We start from the raw sequence: 25,335 nt of genomic DNA on the forward strand, positions 1-25,335 counted from the left end.
TCTCTCTGTGTGACTATCATAAATAAATAAAAATTAAAAAAATAAAATGTGGCGTATTATCTTGGTGGATTTTCAAGCGTCATTTTTGTCTTAGGCTGCTTTTCTGTGTGTTTTTCTACCGTGTATAATTGGATGTGTTCAGACCAATTTTACACAGGATTACGAGGTGGACCTGATGCAAAAAGTAACAGTGACACACATTAGATCTGGCATGAATTTTCAGACTTTTCTACTACTCTGATCACCCATCCCCACCCAGTCCAGCAGCCAGAGTAAAACAAATGTTAAATAATGGGCATGTTTCAGTATGTCTTCTGTGTGTGCACACACAATGGTATTAATTTAACATGTATTATGTATTTAATATGTGTATATATAATATCCATGACATACTATATAATAACACTCAATAACTGCTTAAAATATCTATGATTTTTAAATTTTAATTACGGTAAAATTTACCTCTTTTAGGTTTATGGTTCAATGGGTTCTATTATATAATAGTGGTTTGAGTAAAAAAAATACATATATATGTATATGTATTACTATAATGTGTAGTAATACCTGCACATGGAAAATATTCACACTGTGCCAAAGGAAGTGGGATCTTGAATACTCAATTCTTAGTTTCTTGTCCCTCTCTCTCTCAAGAGGCAACCACTCTTACTGTTGTGTATAAGCTTCCTGAAATATCAAGTGTTCCTCTTTTATATGCAAACAAGGGAATACATACACACAGTGTTTATTATTTTTTTTCTTTTTTTCCACTTAATATGTATTGGACATTGTGTTGCAGCCACACCTCTTTTTTTTTTTTTATTGGAGGGTACTGAACTGTGGATCTACATCCTTTGCCAATTTTTCTACTGGATTGTTGGTCTTATTGATTTACAAGAGCTCTTTGTATATGGAGCAATTTAGTCCTTGCCTTGTCAAGAGGCAGATTTATTTATTTATTTTTTTAAATTTTTTTATTTATTTATGACAGTCACACACACAGAGAGAGAGAGATAGAGAGGCAGAGACACAGGCAGAGGGAGAAGCAGCCTCCATGCACCGGGAGCCTGACGTGGGATTCAATCCCGGGTCTCCAGGATCGCGCCCTGGGCCAAAGGCAGGCGCCAAACTGCTGCACCACCCAGGGATCCCAAGAGGCAGGTTTATTTTTTATTTATTTTTTTTTATTAAATTTTTTTAAAAATTTTATTTATTTACGATAGGCACACAGTGAGAGAGAGAGAAGCAGAGACACAGGCAGAGGGAGAAGCAGGCTCCATGCACCGGGAGCCCGACGTGGGATTCGATCCCGGGTCTCCAGGATCGCGCCCTGGGCCAAAGGCAGGCGCTAAACCGCTGCGCCACCCAGGGATCCCAAGAGGCAGGTTTATTGTGAAGCTAATGAAGTTCAATTTTCTGAGAGTCTCACTGTATGAACCCTCACAAGACCCTGGAAAGGATCTAGCAATGTGTTCATAAAATCCACTCAAGTAAGTTATTTTCACTGCAATAATTTAAGAGGATTGTATCTTTCATTTGAGACTTTTCCTCATGCTGGTGTTCTCAGGCAGGCTGTGGGCATTTTTGAGATCTAAGAGTCAGTTTTTCTTGGGTTACATTTAATTGGGATTTCGTGGGATACATTTAGGGAGTTCTCTGTCACTTAGGGTTATAAAACATCACTAGCCATCATGGTATGGGATGACTTCCTGTAAGACTTCCTGTTTTTTTTTTTATGGTGAAAAAATTTATATTTAGATTTAGCCAGATGGACCCAGTTTAGATGATCCCAATTTTGCTGACAACATCCAAAGCATATAGTCAGGAGCCAGTCAGACATACGCAATCTTCTCTCCATCAGGCAGGTCAGCGTGGTGACATTGGCTGTGTCAATGTCATAGAGTGTCTCCCCAGCCTGTTCGATCTGGTGCTTGTTGGTCTTGGCGTCCACGATGAACACAAATGTGTTGTTGTCTTCTATGTTCTTCATGGCTGACTTGGTGGTCAAGGAGAACTTGACGATGGCATCATGGTCATGACGATGGCATCATGGTCATGCTTGTTTCTTCTGGGGGTACCCTTTCGAGGATATTTGGGATCCCTTTGGAGATGCAATGTCTTGGGCCATCAGAGTGTAGGTGATGTGAGGATCTTCTGTTTTTTTTGTGACTGTGGATGCCTTTCAGCACCACTTTCTTGGCCTTCACTGGGTTTGGTTTGGCTTTGGCTTTGGGAGGGGTGGGGGATTCCTTCTTCATGAAAGGGGACACTTTGCTCTTTATAACTGAATTATCCTCATGGTCCTGCATGGCCAAAGACCATGTCATGATACAGACACATCTTGTGGAATTTGGCGCTAGAGGTGCATGGTAGTGGGTGAGGCGACAGGTCTGCAGTGGATGGAGTCAGCCAGTCCTCGGAAAATACCTTCCAGCCCTCAAAAATAAGATTTTTGGATGATGCCATTCTCACCAATATGTGGCCAGGAAAGTGCTCGTGCCTGAACTATCCCTGAAATCCAGCAAATACAAACGTCATCCATCAGAGATCGAATTGACTTTTCTTTTTAAAAAAGATTTATTTATTTACTCATGAGAGACATAGAGAGGCAGAGACAAAAGAAGAGGGAGAAGCAGGCTCCATTTGGGGGCTCGATGTGGGACTGGATCCCAGGACCCCAGGATCATGACCTGAGCCAAAGGCAGACAATCAACCACTGAGCCACCCAGGCGTCCCTCTAATTGACTTTTCTAGATGGTAATCAAATCAAACAGAATTTCTCAGAATTCAGATGTACTCCCTGAAATTCCTGTTCAAACACCCAAGTACATTTATTATAATTTTAGGTGAAGGAAATTTATTAAAGAAAAAAATTAAACTACCAATAGAACTTTAAAAGAAAAAAGTTTGATCAGTGAGGCTGGGGAAAGAATTTTTCTGTCTGTTCTCTCTTCTCTCAAGAGAGAAAAAATACATTACGATGTCATTGTGCAGAGGTAATCAAAAAGATTATGCAGCTGACATGTTTTAGAAAGTATTATGGAGGGACGCCTGGGTGGCTCCGTGGTTGAGTGTCTGCCTTTGGCTTGAGGCCTGATCCTGGATTCTTGGGATCGAGTCCCTCATTGGGCTTCTTGCATGGCGTCTGGTTCTCCCTCTGCCTGTGTCTCTGCCTCTCTCTCTCTCTGTGTCTCTCATAAATAAATAAAGAAAATCTTAAAAAAAAAAGTATTATGGAAGTGAGTCAGGTGCTGAATTAAAAAACATAATGCCCCTTTTGTGGATTTTGCTAGTTTATGGGATTTATCAGCTTTTTAAAGTGTGAGATTTGTTGCGATTTACTTTTTCATTCTTTATAAGTCACCATATTTGTATTTGTATCAGTTTTACTGGTGTTTTTTTTGTTTTGTTTTGTTTTTGTTTTTATTTTTCTTAAACAGGACTCCCCATATGGAGTGAACTACAAGCCTCACAAAATCTGGACCTACACCCGAGTCTACAACTTGTGTTATGAATATTTTGTCCTGGTTTGTGACTTATCTTTTGATTTGTTTATGGGATTTTTTTTACTGTGCAGAAGTTTTAAATTTCCATGTAGTCGGATGCAATGGACATTACCTTCCATCATCTCTGGTTTTCTTCTTTGCTTAGAAAGTCCTTCTTCGTGATTTCTTCTAGAAGGTCTCATTTAGAGAGAGAGAGAGAGAGAGAGATTGAGCACACAAGCAGGGGTGGGGAGGTGCAGAGGGAGAGGGGGAAGTGGACTCCCCCAGGCCCTTGGGATCATGACCTGAGCCAAAACCAAGAGTCTGACTCATATCTGACTGAGCTACCCAAGTACCCCTGTAAAAGTATTTTTAAAAATTATCCAGTTTTCTGAATATATCACTTGTGGGATAATCAATCTTTTCTTATTGATTAGAAGTTCCACTTTATCAAATATTAAGTTCTCCTACATAATTGGATGTATTTATCCAAGTGTGTTCTACTGATGTATCTGTTCATGCAGCAGGACCAAAAACATTTATTTATACACAGATTTTATATATATAAAATTATATATATATAATTTATTTATTTATTTTAAAGATTTAGAGAGAGAGAGAGAGAGAGAGAGAGAGAGAGAGAGAAAAGAGGGGCAGAAGGAGAGGGAGAAACAGACTCCGTGTTGAACAAGAAGCCTGACATGGGGCTGGATCTCATGCCCCTAAGATCATGACCTGAGCCGAAACCAAGAGTTGCTTAACCAACAAACCCCCCAGGGGCCCCTTTACTGATAATATATTTTAAGGTCTGAGAAGGCTAGTCCTCCTTTATTACTCTTTTTTATCCTAAAAAATGCCCAGGCTGTACTTCTGTGCTTGTTTTTTCATTATGAAGTTTAGAATCAGCTCCCAAAGATCAAAAAAAAATCCTGCTCATATTTTTTTTTTAAAGATTTTATTTATTCATGAGAGAGAGAGAGAGAGGCAGAGACACAGGCAGAGGGAGAAGCAGGCTTCACGCAGGGAGCCTGACGTGGGATTCGATCCCGGGACTCCAGAATCATGCCCTAGGCCAAAGGCAGGCGCTTAACCGCTGAGCCCCTCAGGGATCCCCTCTGCTTTTATGTTTATTGTAATTACGTTAAATTTTAAGGCTGATTAGGGCACCTGGGTAGCTCAGTGGGGTTGAGCATGTACCTTCGGCTCAGGTCATGATCTCGGGGTCCTGGGATTGAGTCCCACATCAGGTTTCCTTGCATGGAGCCTGCTTCTCCCTCTGCCTGTGTCTCTGCCTCTCTCTCTGTGTCTCTCATTAATAAATAAATAAAATCTTTAAAAAAAAATTAAGGCTGATTTAGGGAGCATCGATGAAATGTAAGTATCCCAGCCAAGTCTAATGTATGCTTTTCTCCTTATGCAATTTTCTTCTTTTCTTTCTTTCTTTATTCAAATGTGTATTATACATTTCTGACTCAAATCATTTGTAGAGATGTTTTTCTTTTTGTTTGCTATTTTAATGGGATTTCCCACCTTTCCATTGTACTTCCCGACTAGCTGTTCTTATATAGGAAAGCTGTTGATTTTTACATGTTCATATATGCAATACTATATAAATTATTTTTATATTTAATTATTTATATTTAATATAATATATATTTATTTTTATTTAATTTATTTAATTATTTTATATTTTTATATTCTTGCTGGTAACAAGAATAGTATACTTTTCTATTCTACTACAGAATGTACACAGGGGGTGCCTGGGTGACTCAGTCGGTTGAGTGTCTGACTCTTGATTTTGGCTTGGGTCATGATCTCAGCGTCCTGGGATCCAGCCCCTTGTCAGGCTCCAGGCTTAGCCCAGCATCTGCTTAAGATTCTCTCTCCCCACCAAAAAAAAAAAAAAAAAAAAAAAAGAAAAAGATTCTCCCTCCAACTGCCCACCCCCTCCTCTGCACAGGCTCTTCTAAATATAATATATTTTTTTTAAAAAAAGGAATATACATGGAATTCTGTTCTAGTCTATTCCATTCTATGCTATGCAATGCTGTGCTGTCCTGCTCATTTGCAATGTTTCCTGGGTCACGTGGCTTTCCCCGTGGACCATAGTATCGTCTCCAAGTACTGCCTGCCTCTACTGCTTTTGATGTTCCTTCTCCTCATGGACAGGGTGATGCACGCTTCTAGCACATGCTGAGCTCACACTGCACTCCAGCCTTCCAAATAGAGCTGGCAAAGACCTCGGTGGACACACTGGGTCCTGACCTTGGAATTGGCCTCATGGAAAACTTGCTGTGCTTTATCTAAGCTCAGGGCCCACAGAGGTGCTGAAGCACGGTGCCTAGCGTCCACTGGACCTATTATTAGCTGGAGGATGGGAGTGGACTCTACTGCTTTAATGCTGAGCCCTCAGAACCAGGCAGCAACCAAATGATTGACATTTGCTTCAATAGCTGTTCCAAGTGGAAACTGCCTGTTTGTGCTTTCTCCGAACGCACAGCTGGAGAGGCCTCAGTGGCAGTGATGCAGCTTCACATCTGGGGTGTCTCTGACATCTGGCAACACCCGTTGCAATCACGATCACGTAAGTAAATGTGCATTATTTATAGCAGCCTCCATTAGCCTTATAGGCTCATCAGTAGTCAAGCCTTTGTGTGGTGTGTTTTCCATCTGGGGCCAGTGGACTGCCTGCCTGTGACAGTCAGAGAAGGCGCTAGCTTCTCTGGTGTCATCCAGGGAGTTGGTCCCAAGGCCAGGGGCCCACCTCTAAGAACTGGATGTTTCCTTGCCTCCATGTTGGACATGTCCTCGGTCTTCACAGAGGCAGGGTGGTTGGGGCGCGGGGGGCGGGGGGTGAGGCTACCTCTGTACCCGTAGCTCCCTAAGGGCATCCCTGCAAAACTCCCTGGTTTATTACATTTTCCCGCATCTCATGCACAAAATTTGCCTGATATTTGTGAAATTGGAACATGGTGCCAGAGATGGAATCCCGGCCTTTCCTTTCTGATTTGACAGTGTGACTCCCAGCAGGGATGGGTTTCCTCCTCTGGCCTCGGCTTGCCCAGCCCACTAAAGAGGCTTACACGGACACCCCTACGTAAGCAGCATGCGTGGACGGGAAGTCCTAGGAGAACAATCTGTGGTGTTAACAGAGCAGGCGTTGACAGTGATGGCCTGGCATGGGGAGGATTCAGTATCTTGAAAAGGAAGCACTTGTGATCTATGGGATTGCTTTAAACATTAGTTCCCCTGCTGAGAAATTGGGGTAGAAAGCCATTTCTGTGTAATCGTGTCATTTCACAGAATGGTCCTTTCTAAGGAGGATAGCTTTATTTTCTCCTGTCAACTACTTTATTTGCTTCCCTGAAACAGCCCAGCCAAGTGGCTGCTCCATTGGAAGCAGGTATGATGCTGCCAAGCAGGGGTGGCGGGGAGGTTGGGGGAGTGGGACGCCGCAGATGCACCTCCTTGTGCAGGATCCAGAGGCAGGATTGGGGCCTTAGCTGGTGTGATCCCCAGGTCATGTGCTTTTCTCATAATCTTCTTTTTCTTCTGTTTTTATTGAGATGAGGTTTGCATAACAAACAACCATTTTAAAGAATAATTCTGTGGCATTTAGTACGATTATGGAGTTGTGCAAACACCACCTCTATCTAGGTCCTATGTGATTTGTCCCCCAGAGAATGGGTACCCTGTACCCATCAGCTGTCATCCTCACTCCTGCCTCCTCCTATGCCTTGCCAACTACACTACCCATTTGTTTTCCATCTGGACATTTCCTATTGATGGAACCATATGATATGTGGCCCTTTGCATCTGCCTTCTTTCCCTTGGCGTCATGTTTCCAAGGGTCATCCATGTGGTAGCAGGTGTCAGAGCTTCATTCCTTTTGATGGCTGAATAGCATTCCACTGTATGGATCACATTCTGCGGATCTGTCCATCCATTGGTGGTCATTGGGCCGTCGTGACTTAGGCTGTGGACAGAGGTGCGTGGGGGAGTCTGAGCACTGCTCTTCGGCAGCTCATGCTGTGCCTCCCTCTCCCCATCACAGTAGTGGGGATCTGACAGCTTGCTGGCAGGAGGGAGACAGAGGGACGGGAGGTCCCACATCCACTCCTGATGTCAGCACAGAGCTCCTGGCTCAGTGGAGGTGCTCAGAGCTTATAAGCACATTTCTGAGAGAAGCCTCCAGCTTGCAGGCGAATTTGGATGCCCCAGTATTTGGGAAGCAGAGGGGAGTCCTGGTGATGAACACTTTGCTCAGCTCACCTGCTGTGGTAACAGGGAAGTTGTCGGGGATGAGGTCTCTGTGTGGCCACATAGCTTTTGGATCACTGTGTTCATTTAAAACAAACAGAACCACTTGGGGGGAGGAACGTGTTGGATTTTATGGATGAGCCTGTTTTGTTGTTTTGAAACCTGTGAATTGAGTCTGTTGATCCGAGGAGCATCAGGAAGTAGGTCCAAAGAAGCCTTTTGTGTTTGTGCACAGGGGCTGCGGGCAGCGTGTAGGGCAGCGTTGCTGGGGGTTCCTGGATGGGCCATTGTCAGCAGCATCCCTCAGAGCCACAAGGTGGGTATGCGGGCCCCCCGCCCCCCTCGGCTTTCCTGTTGCTGTGATCAATGACTTAGCATCTCTCGGCAGCGCATGGTGGGCTTCTCCCGGGAAGGGAGTGTGCGTGCAGGGGGGTCCGGCGCGTCCCCTGCCTTTCCCTCTCTCTGCCGCTGCGTTGCTAGGGAGCTGGTTCATCTGTGCAGCAGCCCAAGTTCTGGGAGGACGCGGGGACGCGGCTTTGTATTCCCGTTTTATGCTGGCAGCTGGGGGGGGGGGGTAAACACCCCACGGCTTGGGTGGTTCCACGCAGTCACTTAATTTCGGGCGGCATTTGGGTTTCTTAGCTTCACGGGGCCACGCCACACGGAACGGGGGCTGTCACCCTGCCCGGGCCCTGCTGCGGAGACCTGGTCAGCAGCAGCGGGGATGCGCCTCAGCTCCATCCAGGGAGGGCCACCAGCTGCCGGCCGCGCCTGGCTCTTCCCTCCTGGCACTGACCGCAGCAGCTCGGCGGAAAGGAGGAGGCAGGGATGAGCCATCTTGGGGGGTGCGCGTGAGCGCGTGGAGCGCGTGGGAGCGCTGGACACGGCCTTCCATAGGCTCTGCAGCTGCTGCGTGGCGGCCGCCTCCCTCCCGGCTCCCCACGCTCCCGGCGCCCGCCCAGGACCGAGTCCCTCCAGCCATCGGAGCAGGCGCCGCCGCTCCCCCTCGGCCCCCTCCTTCCCGGCCTCCTCTCTCCGCCTCCCCCCACCCCCTGCTCACCCCCTGTGTGACCCGACACAGCAGACTGCAGTGTCTGCGCGTGAACCTCCGGAGCCTTGGCACAGCTCGCTCTAAGGTAGGCTGAGATTCATCTTTTCTCCTAAAAATAGCTGCCCCTTCCCTTTCGCCTTCCCGCCCGGCCGCAGCGCGCTGAGGGCAGGCGGTGCCCGAAACTCTCTGCCCTGACACCTGCCGAAGTTTATTTCCCAGTGGTCAGAGGACGCCCTTCAGCGGGGTTCCAGGTACCCCCAGGCCGCCGGCGGCAAGACACCTGGTGCAGGGGAGCGGGGAGGGAGGGATGTCTCCAGACCATTCCGGGTTTGGCTGCTCCACCGCCGGGGTCTGTGTCCGAGGGGCGAGGGGCGAGGCAGGCCCCTTGGCTCTCAGCAGGAGGCTCCCTGGGCCCTCCCACCCCCTCGCCCCTCCGGCCTCCTGCCCCCGCCCCAGTGCTTTTTCCTGAAAGCGCCTCTGGGCGAAGTTTGACATCACTGGGCCTTGCCTTTTCAGCCCTAGTGGAGGGGGTGTGTGAGCAGCGGTTTGGAGCCGAGCCTCTGGGGGCTTTGGAAGCGTCTTCAGGGGCTGGGGCTGCGTGGGGAAGGGGGTGTGGGCCCAGAGAATGAGAGTAGGTTGTGTTGTTCACAGCTGGGCTCAGACGTGATATGCACCGAATGAGGAACGTGCAGGATAAGGATTTGTCAATTCACGTCCCGTAGACTGACTTGAATGATTTATTTGTCAAAACAGATGTTCCCGGCAGAATGTGCATGGCGTGTGTGCGCGTGTGCCTGTGCGCGAGTGTGCTGTGTGCACGCAGCGGGCTGCTGGCTGGGGTAGGCTCTCCCCGGAAAGCCTTATTTTCACCTGGAAATGCCGTGTTTACACAGTCGGAAGACCTGCCAGCAAGGAAGTTGGGTTTGTGTGAGCTGGGGAGGTTGGGGGCAGGGGTGCGGCTTGCTCTCCTGAGGCTCAGGCCTTTGTAGAAGCAGCTTTGCTCCTGTCCTCAGGGGCCCCTTGCTGGCTGCCGGCTGTCCCCACTGTGTGGGGCTGAGAGCTAGGCTGGTGGGGCCCTTGGGGAGGCGGGGCTGCTGGGGATTCCTGCAGGGACTGGCAACGGGAGCTCCCTGGATCCCCTTACCCATGCAGGTTCTTAGGGCAATAGGGTGAGTGAGGAGGGAGGGCCTCGGGCAGACCTCCCGTTCCTGCATCTGTTCCTTCCTGGGAGAGACCCTGTCTCATTCAGGGGTGGATGGTACAGACGGGAGAGGCCGAGTGAGAAGGGCCATGGCTCTGAGAATGGGAGGTTAGGCAGGAAGAGGAGGCAGCAGGGCCAGCCAGCCTCGGGGAGGTTGCAGGGCGGGGTGGGGGGGCACCCATGCAGTTTGGAGGAGGTGCCCAGGGCAGGGAAGCACATCGGACTACCCCACTGGCAAGGTGAACAGTCTAGGGTCTTCAGGAAATAACCCTCCCAGATGCCTGGCCCCTGCTTTCTCCCAGCCCTGCTGCACTTGCCTGGAACTGGCTTCCGGCTGGCGGCTGCCGGTAACGGGTACGGGGGGCTTCATATCCCGTGTTGTGTGGGCGCCGCTGAGTTCAGGGCTTCCAGGCAGGACTGTTGCATGTGACCCGGTGTGGGCTGTGGTGTGGGAGGCAGGCAGGAGGCCGGCCCGTCTGCAGGGTGGGGTGATGGGCCTGCGCCCAGCAGGGAGCCGAACATCTCGAGGTGACTTCGGGGAAGTGGCTGGCAGCTGCTGTTTACCACACTCCTGAGAAGGTGACGAAGCGGCTCAGGGGAAGGTCGCAGCAGCAGCGTGCCCGGGGCAGGCGGGGCAGGTGTTCAGACTCCGGGGGCGGCCTCCCCCCCAGGCACCTGTGTCCATGCTGCAGAGACGGGGACCCAGCCACACCCCAGGGACGCCTGTGCGCGCGGACGGTTTCAAAAGCTTCCCCCGAGAGGCAACACGCAGGCTGTGCCGTGAAGTCCCAGCATTAAGGGAGGAGGCCACTCAGCGACCGTCTCCGTCTCCGCTGTGACTGTTTCCTTCACTTGCTCTGCAGGTGCTGGCGTGGGGGAGAGGACGGCATGTGCCTGCCGGACCGGGAGGGGCGGGAGGGACGAATGGGAGGCTCTCCCCAGCTCCGGGCTTTCCTGCCCAGCCCCGCCCCGGCCCTGCGTTTTTGGAGAGAAACGTGAAGTTTAATTAGGGCTGTGGTTCCGGACTTGGTGAGCATCCGTGTCGCCGGGCGAAAACCGGGAGTCTCTTGCTGAGCGGGCCCGGGGAGCGTCGGGGCGTCGAGGCTGCGGTCCAGGGACCTGCCTTGAGAGCTGGGGCTTGAGCGTGGCCGCAGGCACCCTAAGCCTCTCGGGAGGGATGAGGGGTGAGGGTTGCGAGTGAGGTGTGACCCTAACACAGCGCCTGCCACCCACGTGGGTCTAGATGCCCAAGCGTTCAAACGTCCCCTGGGCCGCGGTGGCTTCTTTTCAGAGCCACAGTGAGCAAGGATCTTAGCCCTGAGTTTCCCTGGGCCTTTGCCAGGTCTGTGTGGCTCTGGGGGCCCCATGAAGGGCTGCACTGGTCTGTCCTGGCTGAGGCCGGCTTCTAGAAAATTCTCTTCTTCATTTCTCTGCTTTCCTTGGAATCAGATGCCATGACCCCTGTTTCCCCATCTTCCGTCTGTGCTTCCACCCATCTGGAAAGCTCTCTGGTCTTGTTCTGGCACTTGCTGCAGGTGTTGGGGAGAACTGTCAGTCCTGCAGGTACAGGGGACTCCGGGGGTGCCCATGGTGGGCTTGACCACGCTCCTTGGTCCCCAACATGCTGTCCTTACTTGTCCTTTCCTTAGTCCATCTGTCCTTCCTCTGGCCCACCCACCCTCCTCCCCCCACTCCTTCCCTCTCTCTTGTCGCCTGGCTCTTTCTCCTCTTGTCTACCACCCATCCCACCTCCTTGCCTTCTCCATCACAGACCCTCCCACATGTCTGTGGACTACATTGTGCTACTGTATTTGGACATGCTCTGATGAACGTGACTTCCAGGTGCCCTGGCCCCAGCTCCATCTACGTTGCTGTGTGTATTTCTGGCTGGTGACTTCCAGGTGCTGCACGTGTCCCATAGCGTTCACGGGCCCCAGTAAGGGCACCACACTGCCATCAAGTCCCTGTGTATGTATCCCCCTTGGCCCCGTGTGAGAACCATCCTGGGATGCGCCTCAGGAGTGGACGGCAGGGTGGAAAGGATGCATCTGCTTCATCGGGGTGTCTTCTTCCCGTCGTGCTGGCTGTGCGAAGGGGTCCTCTTCCCCACATCCTTGTCAACACTCTGTTGTCCAGCATTCTGCTGTGGGTGCAATGTTATCCAGCCCCTGGACAGCCATCCTCCTCCGGTGTCCCTGAAGATGGTTGAGAACCACTCCAAACTCACGGCTGTGTGGGAGACAGTGTGGGGAGGGGTGAGTCTCCAGGTGAAGGGCTGGCATCCCCTCAGATGCATTTCTCAGGGGTTACGAGGCCTTCGCCTCATGGTCCAAGCGCTGCCTGGCCAGCCTCATAGCGACAAAGGACTCAGATTAAGCCTTGCCTTGGGAGGACACATTTTCAGGCACCCAGAACCTCTGAGAAGAGTGAAGAATAAGCCATTTCTCTGCAACTTTACACCTGTGCCCTGTAACCAGACCCCTTGCCTATGTGGGGCCATCTTTCCTTTAAAAAGAAAATCTAGGGATCCCTGGGTGGCGCAGCGGTTTGGCGGTGCTTGCCTTTGGCCCAGGGCGCGATCCTGGAGACCCGGGATCGAATCCCACGTCGGGCTCCCGGTGCATGGAGCCTGCTTCTCCCTCTGCCTGTGTCTCTGCCTCTCTCTCTCTCTCTCTCTCTCTCTCTGTGACTATCATAAATAAATTTAAAAAATTTAAAAAAATAAAAAGAAAATCTATATTTATCTTTGAATAGGCATACTAGGGTGTGCTGGGTTAGAAGTATTCATGCATGGAATGGGTACCTGAAAAGTGACCCTTCATTTCTACACTACCTTTCAAAATTTCCTTTTTTTTTTTTTAAAAAAAAATTTTATTTATTTACTTGTGAGAGAGAATGAGAGAGAGCAGAAGGAGAGGGAGAAGCAGACTCCCTGCTGAACAGGGAGCCTGATGCAGGACTCGATCCCAGGACCCTGAGATCATGATCTGAGCTGAAGGCAGATGCTTAACCCGTTGAGCCACCTGGGCTCCCTGCCTTTCGACATTTCTTAATATTTCACTGGACCAGGAGCCTCATAAAAATGGAAGAAGTAGGGGCTCCCCTGGACTTTTAAGGGCCAGATCATCAATTCTTCTTGCTCACCCACAAGGGCAAGGGTTGCATCAGGACCCCCAAGGCCTTGCAGTCTGGAGTGGTGTGGCCTATGGAGAAATGGGCAGAACAGGGAAGTCCAAAAGTTCATCTGACATTGGCTTGTTTGCTGACAGTGTTGTCTCAACAAGCAGATGAGCATTTTGCACATAGTAGGTGGTCAGTAAATACTGTTTTGAAAGAACAAACGGAGGAAACCCAGTGGTCAGTATACTGTCCAGGCTGGCTCCCTGCCCACTGGTTCTGACTGCGGCCTGTGCTGTCTCCTCCTCGCCTGCAGCAAACATGTGTGGTCATCTGTCACTACGGCAGTCCTCCCGTTAGAATCAAGCTCCCAGAAGGCAGTGGTTGTACCTTATTTATCTCTGTGTGCCCAGTGACCAAGGCAGTGCGTTCACTTATTCAGTCAACAAACATTTGAGTAACTATTAAATACTAAGCAGCATTTTAGGTGCAAGGCACAGAGCAGGGAACGAGGTAGATGGGGTCCCTGCTGTCAAGGAGATGAGAATTGTGTATGGGGGTAGGGGGGAGGTGAGGGGACCACAAGTAGGTGAATAAATGACATAATGAAGAGATGACCAAACTGGAGTAGTAGAGCCAGGCAGACTATTCTCTTACAGAGTGTGTTGAGATATTGTGACTGGGTGATCCTGGAAGGCCTCAGGGAGGAGGTGACATTCAGGCTGAGCCGTGAATGAGAAGGATCCAGCCAGACAGACACCAGGGCGAAAGTCCTGAATGTTTGAAAGGAAGGTGGCTTCAAGGCTTCTGTTCTCCTTGAACGGGGTACTGACAGGCTGATGGGCTGCCTGGGGGCAGGTGGGATGACAAAGGACTGGCACCCAACCTTCACCCGAGGATCTTCAGCGTCTGGAAAGCAGTGAGGAGGTGCACATTGTTAGCTTCATCTTCAGGGCATTGACCTTGGGGTTCCTTTGTCTGAGATGCAAAGGTCCCCTTCCCCCCACTACCCACCCCTGCCCCGCCCTACCCTGCCTCCACAAGGAAAGCCTGATTATCTTCCTTTTGTACTTAAGGCCTTTTAAGTGGATCTTACAGATGTTGCCTGATCTAGAGGACCTGGTGGTAGGACTTTGGTGAGATTCCCTCTGATTAGGTGCTGCTGGTGCCCAAACCCAGCATGTTCTCTGTGATGACAATATTTAGAACTGATGGCTGCGGCTGGTTCAACAGAGTTGGTTTGCACGGTGCTGTTATTCAGGGGGCCTGTGGACTTCCCGCCTCCAAGAGGGAGAAACCCCCCCCATCACGTGACTACATTGTTGCCTCCATAGAGGAAGAGGCAACAGATTTGTTTGCTGGCATCTGACATCTCCCCCCAAGACCGTCACCTGGAAAGCTGTGTTGGGGCCCCTTTCTGGGGCCCAGGGTCAGCTCGGGATGCCTGCCTAGCTGGCAGGTACCCACTGCGGGTGGGACCCAGGCCCCCAGCCCTGCGTCTGTGGCCCCTGCTCCCAACACAGTTCTGGACTCCAGCCTGCTCTGTTTTGTTCTGGTCCTGAATGTCAGCGTTGCCTCTGGAAGTTGCCCGGGAAGGGAGCCTGTGTTCACTGTGGGCCAGCTAGGGAGTCCAAAACAAGCACGAATAACCAATCAATATGCTTATGGTCCTGTCACCCAGGGGCACCACTGTCATTATTGGCATTTTATTCCAGATTCTTCTCTGCGAGGATTTTTATGTCCTCAGCTTGTTTGAATCATGTTACAAGTTTTACTTTGAACACGACCACATTGCTGTTTCCGTGGCTTGGGAAACTGCAAACACTTGCTGTAAAGGGGGCACTGCTCTGATGGAGGCTGTCCCTCAGTTGACTTATCCTTCATGACCATTTAGATAGGCTGTTTCATTTTTGCCCCATTTTTTCAAATAATGCGTGGCTACCAGAGCCAGGGGCTGAGGCTGCATTTTACCACAGGGTTTCCCATGGTGCAGAGTGGCCTCAGCAGAGAATCTGGAGCTGGTGGCTGGGCAAAAGTATGACGTGGTGACAGCCAGCTTAGGTGACAGACCCCTTGAACCCCTCCCCTTCCTCCTGAATTCTCTGGACATTGAGTGCAGAGTGCACCCTCTCCCCCAGACACCCCAACTTGAGAATTGGGAGTCCGTTTGGATTTCTGCTTGCCCACCCCCAACCACGCAAACCAAGCCTGCTTGAATGTGTTCACTGTCGGGCAAACAGCACACAGTAGGTGCTCAGCAGTGATCTCCACACACCCCCGGAGGGGCTGGGTGCACTTGTCACCCCCAGACTCTGGATAATCCCCAAGCCCCCAACCCTGGGGTACGGTCCCTCTCTCCTCTCACATTCTGGGTCATTTCTCAGGCAAAAATTAACCTCAGAGAGCTTTCGTAAACTGATCTTCAAGCAGCAAGTGCAGCAGTACAGTTGGCTGGGCATTGCTGTATGCACCTGCGTTTTACACACACACAACACCGAGGCTTGGCGACGTGGGCATTGCTGTTCAGACTGGTCTAACAGAGGAGATGATGGTGTAAAAGAGATATGGCTCCTCCTAGGTCACAGAGCTGGGGTTGGGTGGGCGGGTTTCCAACCCGGTGGGCCTAGCTTGGAGGTCCACACGCACCCACGGGGAGCAGACGTGTGGCTGATGAGGAAGAGCATGCAGGCCAATGTGTCCAGAGGCAGTGACGAGGATGGGGTAGCAATGAGGGGGAGGCAAAGCAGGACCAAGTCTAAGGGTGAATAAGAGTCATCAGAAGTTACCAGGGGAGCGGTGTGGCCTGCCTGGGCTAAGCAGGGTCCTTCTGGCTTTTGTTGGGTAGAGGATGGGCTGTATGCAGAGTGGACCCCAGAGGGCAGGGGGGCCCAGATGTGAGACGGTGGGGTCTCAGCTCAGACTGAGGGGGTGGCAGTGGCCATCATGAGGAGAGCTGAGATTCAGGGCGGGAAGAGAAGGAGAAGGCACACGTCAGTGGGAACGAGGCTCGGGTACAGCTAGACTGAGTCTGGGAAGAAGTACTCAGCTGAGGGGAGGGGGAGCAGGGGGAGGAGGAAGATAGGTGCAATTATATAGGGCTCTATTTGCAGCAGCTGTTCTAGGATCTTTTACAAAATACTGATGCCTAAGGACAAGGTGTGGTCTCTCCGTCTGTTGAAATAGTGTTCAGATACAGAGAGGAAGAAGCAATTGAGGCCAATGAGGTTATTTTATTTTATTTTATTTTATTTTATTTTATTTTATTTGAGAGAGAGAGAGAGAGAAAGCATGCAAGAGCAGGGGTGAGGGGCAGAGGGAGAGACAGACTTCCCACTGAGCGAGGAGCCTGATTCGGAACTTGATCCCAGGACCCTGAGGTCATGACCTGAGCTGAAGGCAGATACTTCACCAACTGAGCCACCCAGGTGCCTGTGCATGATTTTGTTTTTGTGAAATGTCCAGTGACAGAAAGTGGATTAGTGGTGGTCTGAGCTGGGGGAGTTGGGGGGACGCGGGCATGTAGCTAAAGGGTACAGGTTTTCTTCTGAGGGTGACTGTGGTGATGGGGTGTGTGCCTGGAATATGCTAAAAACTGCCGAACTGTCGAATTCGCCCACTTCCAATGGGTGAATTCACTGGTATGTGAATTCCATCTCGATAAATTCATTTAAAGAACATGGATCCCACAGCCATCCCCAAGCACCTGCTCTAAGATGCTCGAGTGGGCCCTGAGCTCAGGAACTTTTATTCAGTTCCCAGGGATTGTGATGTGTGCAGTTCCACCTGCAGAAGGCTTGTTGCTTCTTCCCTCCCACATGGTAGGGGTGGACATCCGTGGTCTCCGTCACTTCCTCCAGGTGGTCCCTATTTGGGTGTGTGTGTGAATCCTTCAGGCATAGACACCTCCTGCCCACGCTGGGATCCCCTGGAGGGCGAGCACCTGACCGGTGTGTGGAAGGCAGGGCAGGGTTGGGAGAAGCGAGCAAAGCCAGGGCACGGGCGGGGGCCGCCGGTGACAGGCGCCGGGTCTTTGGCTGCTCTGTTGCCTACAAATCAGCTGTTCCAACTCCCTGCTTTTTCTCAAGTGGAAAAGCTCATCTTGTCACATGAGTACAAATTCAGTTACTTGGTGTTTTTCATTTCAGGATTTCACACAGTTAATTTCTATTCCGTGTGGGGAGGAGGAGGGTGGAGTGTGCAGTGGGGCACAGGTGTTGGGGGTCAGCTTGGCCTTCAGGAGCAAAGTGGAGCATAAGCAAGCTGATCCAGAGTGTTCCCTCTGGGTTCTTGGGAGCAGGAGGCTTCTGTTAACACATCAGAGTACGGTCTTGCCACCCTGGGGATTTTTTGAATAATTCCATTGTGGATTATTAATAATCTGTCATTGATCAATGAGTAGTCTGTTTGGAATCTATTAAGGACAGTGGTACTAATGATGACGCTAGCGTTTACAGAAGCCCCTCTCCGTCATTCTTAATGTGTCAAGGTGGTCAACTCCTCTAATTTCAGGATGATGCTACAAGGCAGGTGCTGTCCTTCTCCGTGTCTTGCAGATAGAGATTGAGACCCAGGGAATTGAAGCCTGTGCCCAAGCTCATGCACCTGACAGTGGCACAGCCAAGATGAGCTGTGGTGTTTTGGGCAGAGCCCACTCCCCTAACCGCTGGGCCGCCCAGCACCAAGGATGTCCACGTACTCCCTTCTCTCCCTGCAGCATCTGCAAGAGGAATCAGCTTCATGAGCGAGCATCTCTCAGTGGCTTTCAGAAGGTGGCATTGGCCAGGGTGGGGGGCAGAGTCTAGAGCCAGACTGGTGATTCTGATCTTGGCTGTGTGACCAGGGGTGTGTTTCTTAACCTCTTTGTGCCTCTGTTTTTCTTGTCTATAAAGTGGGTCTCCTTCTCAGGGGACTGTTGTTATCAATGAGCTGACTCAGGAAGAGCGCTCGGCAGAGTGGTCTTTCCACTATGCTCAGTCTGATGGGGAGGCAGCAGATGGGCGTCATGACAGATGACAGCGAGGAGAATGAAATGATGAAATGATGTGCAACATTCAGAACAGGGCCTGGCCTGTAGTGGGGATTCAATACATGGCAGCTATCATTACTGTTGTTTTCCTTTTTTTTTTTTTTTTTAAAGATTTTATTTATTCGTGAGAGACACACAGAGAGAAACAGAGACACAGGCAGAGGGAGAAGAAGCGGGCTCCTCGCAGGTAGCCCGATGTCGGACTCGATCCCCAGACCCGGGATCACGCCCTGAGCACAAGGCAGACGCTCAACGGCTGAGCCACCCAGGCGTCCCTGCTGTTGTTTCTAGACTCCGAACAGACCAGCCGGTGAGATGATGACGGAGTTAGGAGGTACTATGAACAGTCCAAAATATGACAGGATCCCGTTCTCACACGTGCTTCGCTCTGTTTGCCCTGTGCCCGGGGTGCGGGGGGTAATCCTCTGTACACTCTCCTCCTGCTTGCAGACGCCCAGGGCCCTAATCCAGACCATATGAGAAGGTCCCTGCATGTTTGAACAGCCACGTTGCATCCGTGTGACAGGTAATCTGTAGAGGAGCCTGGTGGCGCTGTGGCTGCCTCCCACGTGGCTTCCGTGTTACACGCCCACCTTCACGCTGACCTGAGCAGCGGCTCCTTTAAAGGTCCCGACTCCCTGCCTTCGCTTGGGTCAGAATCAGGCTTTAGATTCTGGAGTCAGCCGTTTTGACCTGCCTCAGCAGCCCTGAGTGCAGCTGCCAATTGCACAGACCATTTGAGGTTTGTTTTCTCTTTGTCTCCTGGGCAGGCCAGCCCAGATTTTTCATAGATGCTTCTGCGCTTATTTATTTTTCCTATGTTAGCGGCAGCACTGCCTACAACGTGTGGGGAGAGCACCAGCCCCTGGGGGCGGGCTGTGGGGGTGACCTGTGCTGGTTGATAAGCTCCCGGGAGACTGGCTTAGGCCTCCCTTTGTGTCAGCCACACGCCACGGGTCCCCAGCAGACCCACTGGGAAGACAGGACCTTTCTGCAGGCTGCGGGGGCCTGAGGCTCTGCAGCTCTTCTTCCGCCCTACACAGCTGGCTAGAGAGCTCCAGGCGTCCAGAACAGTGAGGGGAGGGGCGGTGGGCAGGTGCTAAGGGCACGAGCATGGGGACGTGCCGCAAATGTCTGTGTTGATTTTCATCAGTGAGGAGCAGTTGGAACAGTGATTTATGGGGGAGCCAACCAGTTGGCGTGTGGGCCCAGCAGACGGGGTCAGGGTCCGCGGCCCCCCCACTCCCAGGATATCTCTGTGGCTCTCAGTCATGGGAACGCCAGCGGGAGCACATATCCCCTTTGTCCCCAGAAATACGGACACTGTGGAAAGGGGGGTTCAGCTGCCCTAGGTGCCCAGGATCTGGTCTTTGTTTGGAATTAACAGTGTGGGCTCTGGGTGGTCGCTTCACACTTCTGAAGTGGGGACATTGAGGTCACATAGCGTTTCCCAGACTTGGAGGAGGCGGCCTCTCCCACTTGGACCGTTCCTAGTGTGGGGGGTGCAAGCCATGCGTGGCGCCACCTTGTTCTGATCCTCGCTCAGATCCTGAGCTGGGTGGATGCACACCCTCCCTTTTCTTGGGTAATGGCAGTGTCAGGGTACCTTTCTGCCCTTGTTGTCTGGCCAAGGTGATTACAGACAATGTTTTTCCTCAATGGGCTCATTTTCCTTTTATTTTCCTTTTTATTCTTTTTTAAGATTTTATTTATTTGACAGAGAGAGTGAGAGAAAATGAGCGTGGGCATGGGAGGGGCAGAGGGAGAAGCAGACTCTCTGCTGAGCAGGGAGCCCGGCATGGAGCCTCGATCCCAGGACCCTGAGACCATGACCTGAGCTGAAGGCAGATGCTTCACCAACCAAGCCACCCAGGCTCCCTCATTTTCCTTTTAAAAGATATTTCTGTAGGCTAAAAATAAATAAAGTTTATAAGGTGACCATAAATGGGATCTTTTTATCATCTTAGGTGAAGGGAGCCTAAAAATGAACAGAGTGAAGGCCAGAGCATCTAATGGTTTCCAGCCTCCCTCCCTCCCGCTTGCACCTGCTGGCTCTGGCTCTGGTCTGTCCTGGGGGCCCGCCTCTTCTGATGAGAAGGGAGGCTGGTGAGTGAGTGCTGGGAGGGTGTGAGGACCACTGCTTGCCTGAACTTCCTCCTGGAGGAACTCTCAGAGGAGAATGGAAATGAAAATCATCTTCTCAGTCTCTGAATTAATGCTCTTCCAGCCAGCCCTGAACATTGATAGCAGCCGTCATGAGGACAGCGGCACTGTGCCGGCAGACAGTGGCCCTCGCTCTCTTCTCACTTCGCAGGGATGAGCCCAAGCCCACTGCATCTTCAAAGCAGCCCTGTAGGGTGGGGGCAGGGGGATGAGGCCCGGAAGGGCCTCCCCATCCTAATCTCCTAATCCCTGGCACTGGGACTATTCCTTTATATGACAAGACAGTGGGAGTCCCCTGTGCAGCAGTGGGTGTGGTTGAGTTACGTGTCTTGAGAATGGGGGTGCATTATCCTGAACAGTCTGGGGACTACTGCCAGTGTATGAGACAGAGGCACATGGAGCTTTGAGACACAGATGAGAAACCACATCACAGTGATGAGGCCGCAGCGGAAGGGTCGGAAGCTTTGGTTGCAGACTGCCGGCCTGTAGACCTGGGAGAGAAAACGTTTTGGTGGTTTTCAGCCTGAGGTGCTGTTGTGAGTCGCAGCCCGGGAAGCTCACACAGTTGGTGTTTCCCTGATCTCTACTGGGCAGATGGAAGACGGAGATTGGGGGCAGGGAGCAGCAGAGTTCTCAGCCCAGGGCCCGCAGCCAGGAGGGGGCCTTGCTGGGGTTTGAAGCAGGTGGTTGAGCCTGAGCGTGGGAATCTTCGCCTATCCCTGGGCTGCACCCCGAGGCCCGTCTGGTGGGCACCTCCCTGCCCCTCCACCCCAGGAAACTGAGCCAGGGAGCCAAGGGTGGAGGCAGGTAGGGGGTTTCCTGAGCCTTACTCAGGGAATTCTTTCTGAAGGAACGTCAGAAAATGGAAAGCACCACATGGAAGATTTCTTCTGGGTTTAAAAACTGCTATTTGTGGGTGCATTTGTTTGTTTGTTTTTTTCAAGCAGGAGCCTGGGACTCAGCCTTCCTGAAAGCCCATGGGAAGGGGGCTGGTGTGATCAGGAGCCTGGAGGAGCAGATCCTCCTCACCTCCCGGGACCTTTGGGTCCCCTCTGGTCCTCCTGCTGTTGGGGGGGTTGTCCAGGTGGCCACATGCTGTGTCCCCTCATGGGCAGCTCAGTGCAGAATGCAGGAGCTCCAGCTGGGACATTTTGGGTGCTGAAGGGGAGATATTGCCGGGAACTTGGGGCTGGTGACCTCCCCAGAGTGTGGCAGAGGGACATCTTCCTCATCCAGAGGGTGGGAGGCAGAGAGGGGCCCAGGCCTCTGCACGGTGTGAGGAGTCACTGTGGGATTTGAGCTGATTTCCCTCCTGCATCCAGATCTCTCTCCCTACCCTGCCCATGCAGGCCCTAGGCTGCCAGTCATGGGGTGGTGGTTTATTTGTCTTTCTCCTCCCCTGGGAATCCACTTAAAAACACACATTGAAGTGGCTGAGCCTTTTTCAGGATGCAAGCGAGCACAGCGAGCTCTGAGCAGGCAGCAGACGGCAGCTTGTTTGTGGACACCGGGGTGGGAGGGGAGCAGGTCACGTGGAGGCTAATGCTCCTCAGATCCCGATTACTCGGGGATCTGACCCAACCCCACAGCAGGGTCAGAGGGACCAAGGGGTGGGGAGTGGCTCCGGGAAAAGATACCACGTTGCAAAGGGAACATCTCCTCCCGTCATTTAAAAATGCTTTTCCTGCCTGAATGCTAAAGGCAATCTTCGAGCTCCAATATTAGTGTAATCTTCTCGTTAGTGAATTAAGGATTCTTGAGTGGCCTGAGTAAATAAGTGACGGGTGACCCGAACACGTATGGGGTAGTGGGAAGCACCTGTGTGGTTACTGGGTCATTGCAGAAGGCAGAGGAAGGGGGCAGGTGTGACAGGTGAGCGTTGTGCTCCTCGCTGGTGGCACCAAGTCAGATACTCTCTTAGGCTCCCAGGCAGACGATGCAGCCTGTGCCCACCGTGGTGACCCAGTGACCTGCAAGCATTACAGAAGATCCTATTAGAGTAGACTTTTCCAGGCATCAGAAATGTAGCAGCTTTTTACTGACACAAGTGCATTGTGGGAAACCCAGTCTCATGGTCCTGGCCCAGGGCAAGGCGGAGGCAGGTGACTGTGATGCTCTCCACCCAGAAGGAGCCCAGTTCTGCCCTAAGCTCTTCGAATTCTTCATTTTATTGAATTTTCACAAAGAATTGCATGAATGGAGGAATTTGAGGTGCCAAGAAATTAAGTAACTTGTGCAAGTTTATAACTGGGTAGGGGTGGGGTCCCAAGTTCTAGACCAGACCATCTGATTCCAGAGCCTTCCCTGTTAGCCAGTGGTCCTTTCTGGAGGAGATTAGCTGAAGAGAAATCCTGTGTGTTCCAGTAGAAAGAGAGAAATACACCCATTCTCTCTCTCTGTCTCTGTGACCCGCACTCCCACCCCACTCCTACTCATTTTTTGCTCTGACTCCTTGATCCTAGACCTGTTTATTTCATTATTGGTTGTGCTGGTGGCAATTTTGGAATTTACCCAAGAGCATTGCAAGGAGCTCCACACACTATAGATTCTGTCTTGCTGTGCACTATCATGTAGATACTCGACCATCCTATCCTCTGCTTATGAAGAGTAGTGGTTTTGGGGTTGGGATCATGAACCTTCCTTGTACTGGGTTATTGGCTGGAATCAGCTGGAACTGAGCAGTGTTGCCTCTGAGCCTCATGTAGGATGCATTATTTTTTTTGTGGTGGACTTTTGCCTTCAATACCACATCTTAGAGCTTCCAACCCCCCTCAGGTGTGAGGGTTGAAGGTGCATCTGGTGGGGTCGAGGGATGTGCAAGGCCCCTGGCTGGGGAAGGAGATATGGTAAGACGGGGGACATGTGACAGCTCTGTCCTCTGTCTTTTATTCTAAGGCCAGTTAGTTGTAACCTGCCTTGCCCACTGAGCTCGGATCCATTATTGAAAGATGTGCAATTATTTGGACCAAAGATCTTGAAAAAAGCAAATGGATTCTGCAGCTGCCCAGGTAGAGCTGCTCTGGGTCCTGTTGGTTTAAGGGACTGGACTTGGCTGCCAAATGCTGTAATGCAGAACCTCACTGCCTTCTCTCCCCTTGGTGCTGTGGCACTGAGGGTCCTTGCTTTCAAAGAGCAGTACCTATATGATAAGCAGCCATCAGGTTTTGTGGTTGGTTTTCCTAGGTGACCCTCCCTCTTCTAGCTTGTCATTCTACCAGGATTAGTGTGCGTGCGTGCACATATGTGTGCATATGCTATGTGCATGTCTGCATGTATGTGTGCAGATGTGTGCACATGCATGTGCACGCACATGCATGCCTAGGCTATGTGTGCACATACGCACGTGTGCACATGTGTGCAAATGCCTGCCTGCACTACGTGTGCACATGTGCATACATATGCCTGTGCTGTGTGCACATATGTGTGCAGTGCACACATGTGCCTGTGCTATGTGCATGCATATGTGCACACACGTGTGCATATCTGTGTGCATGGATTTATGTGTGCATGTGCTATGTTGGTGTATGCATATGTGTGCACACGTGTGCATGTATGTGTGCACATATGTGCATACCTGTGCTATGTGGGCATGTGCACATGTGAGTGTGTGCATATGTGTGCACACACACTGCATGCATATGCATGTATGTCTGTGCATGCATGTGCATATTCTTATATGTGCACATGCACACTCAGACTTTTCCCAATTGTCTATCTTAAAGAGAAAGTTCTGGGAAATGCATGAAAAAGAACTGTGATTCTTGTGTGACTTCATCTGTAAGCTGCCCTCTTGACGGGGGGTAAAAAGGCATTATTATGTGACAGGACCTGAGCTTCTGTGATTGCTGATTGTTTCAAGATTAAAGCTGCAAGAAAAGGCAGAAATTGAATTTTGAGATAACTTTGCAGTTTTCTTCACATTTTATTCATTCATTCCTTCTATCACTCATTCAATCAAATGGTGAAGTGACCACCATATCCCACAGTATGAAGTCCTATCACATGGAGCTTCTGGGTAGGAAGGGGAGGCAGGGAAGAGTGTTCTGGGAAGTGCCATGATAAAAATGTCGGGGTGAGATGGGCACCTGGGTAATGTGGGCAGTTCAGCATCTGACTCTTGGTTTTGGCTCAGATCATGATCTCAGGATCCTGGGATCGACTTTGGATCAGGGCTCTGGGCTCAGTGGGGAATCTGTTTGGGATTCTCTCTCTCTCTCTCACCCTGCTCCTTCCCCTTCCCCTGCTCTTTCTCTCTCTCTCTCTCAAATAAATAAATCAATCTTAAAAAAAATATTAGAGTGACCTTGACAGTCACGGGAGATGGGTTCTGGGTTCATTTATGCTTCAGACACCTGTCCACGGAGTGACTTTCCCTCTCAGCATCCTTGTCTGTAAAATGGGGGTGAGAATGGCCCATCATTTATTCCCTGTTACCCCATGACCCCCATTTCCTTCCATCCTCGTCCATTCTTTTTGTTTTATTTGAACATGGGCTTGGAGACCTAAATGAATCCCATTAACCATGCTGTGACGTTTGGACAACTCTTTGCTGGAATCCCACATGTGGCTGCACTGGGGGTGAGATGGGAAATGGCTGGGTGGGCCTCACGCAACAGGAGGGGCAGACGCACAACTGGGGACTGGGGGGAAGCCAGAGAACGCTCACCTGGAAGGAGACCGCCAGGGTCTTGGTGAGATGTATTTCTGGGCATTGGGGCCGGGGTTAATTTTTAATTAGAGTTTAATAAATAAAAACGAGATCAAAGGACTCGTCAAATCATTCTCCATTTTTTGTTGTTCAGCAGCAGGCAGTTGAGAGGCTTGGTTACAAACAGGCAGTGGGCGAGGAAAGCAGGAGGTAGGGGCTGAGATGCAGGGCGCTGTGAGGAGGGGGCCGGGGGCCCTTCCAAAGTGTCCACCTTCTCACCTGCCCCACGGAGGTGGTCAATTTGAGGCTTCCAGCTGCAGATGCTATGGGTCTCCCCTCTCCAAGCGTGTAGGGTGGAACTCCAGGGGCAGGAAGAAGCCCAGCCTC

At 51.0% G+C, this 25,335-nt stretch overlaps 1 protein-coding gene and 1 pseudogene across 26 annotated transcripts in view; one reads left to right on the forward strand and one right to left on the reverse strand.

The window, feature by feature from the left end:
* Positions 1-1,299: 1,299 nt before the first annotated feature.
* Positions 1,300-2,498, reverse strand: LOC112933867 (large ribosomal subunit protein uL23 pseudogene; annotated as a pseudogene).
* Positions 2,499-7,759: 5,261 nt separating this feature from the next.
* RIMBP2 (RIMS binding protein 2) overlaps positions 7,760-25,335 on the forward strand; it is a 221,612-nt gene continuing 204,036 nt past the window's right edge. For 8 of the 26 annotated variants that reach the window (XM_072722619.1, XM_072722623.1, XM_026017060.2 and 5 more), the window contains exon 1: positions 8,099-8,878. The gene's annotated coding sequence lies outside the window, so the exon portion shown is untranslated. Of the gene's footprint in view, positions 8,059-8,098; positions 8,879-10,371; positions 10,858-25,335 lie in introns of those variants that run through there. The other 18 variants (XM_072722620.1, XM_026017062.2, XM_072722625.1 and 15 more) reach the window with 7 other exon arrangements.

This window comes from Vulpes vulpes, chromosome 10, assembly GCF_048418805.1.
Source record: "Vulpes vulpes isolate BD-2025 chromosome 10, VulVul3, whole genome shotgun sequence".
Classification (NCBI taxonomy): Eukaryota; Metazoa; Chordata; class Mammalia; order Carnivora; family Canidae; genus Vulpes; species Vulpes vulpes.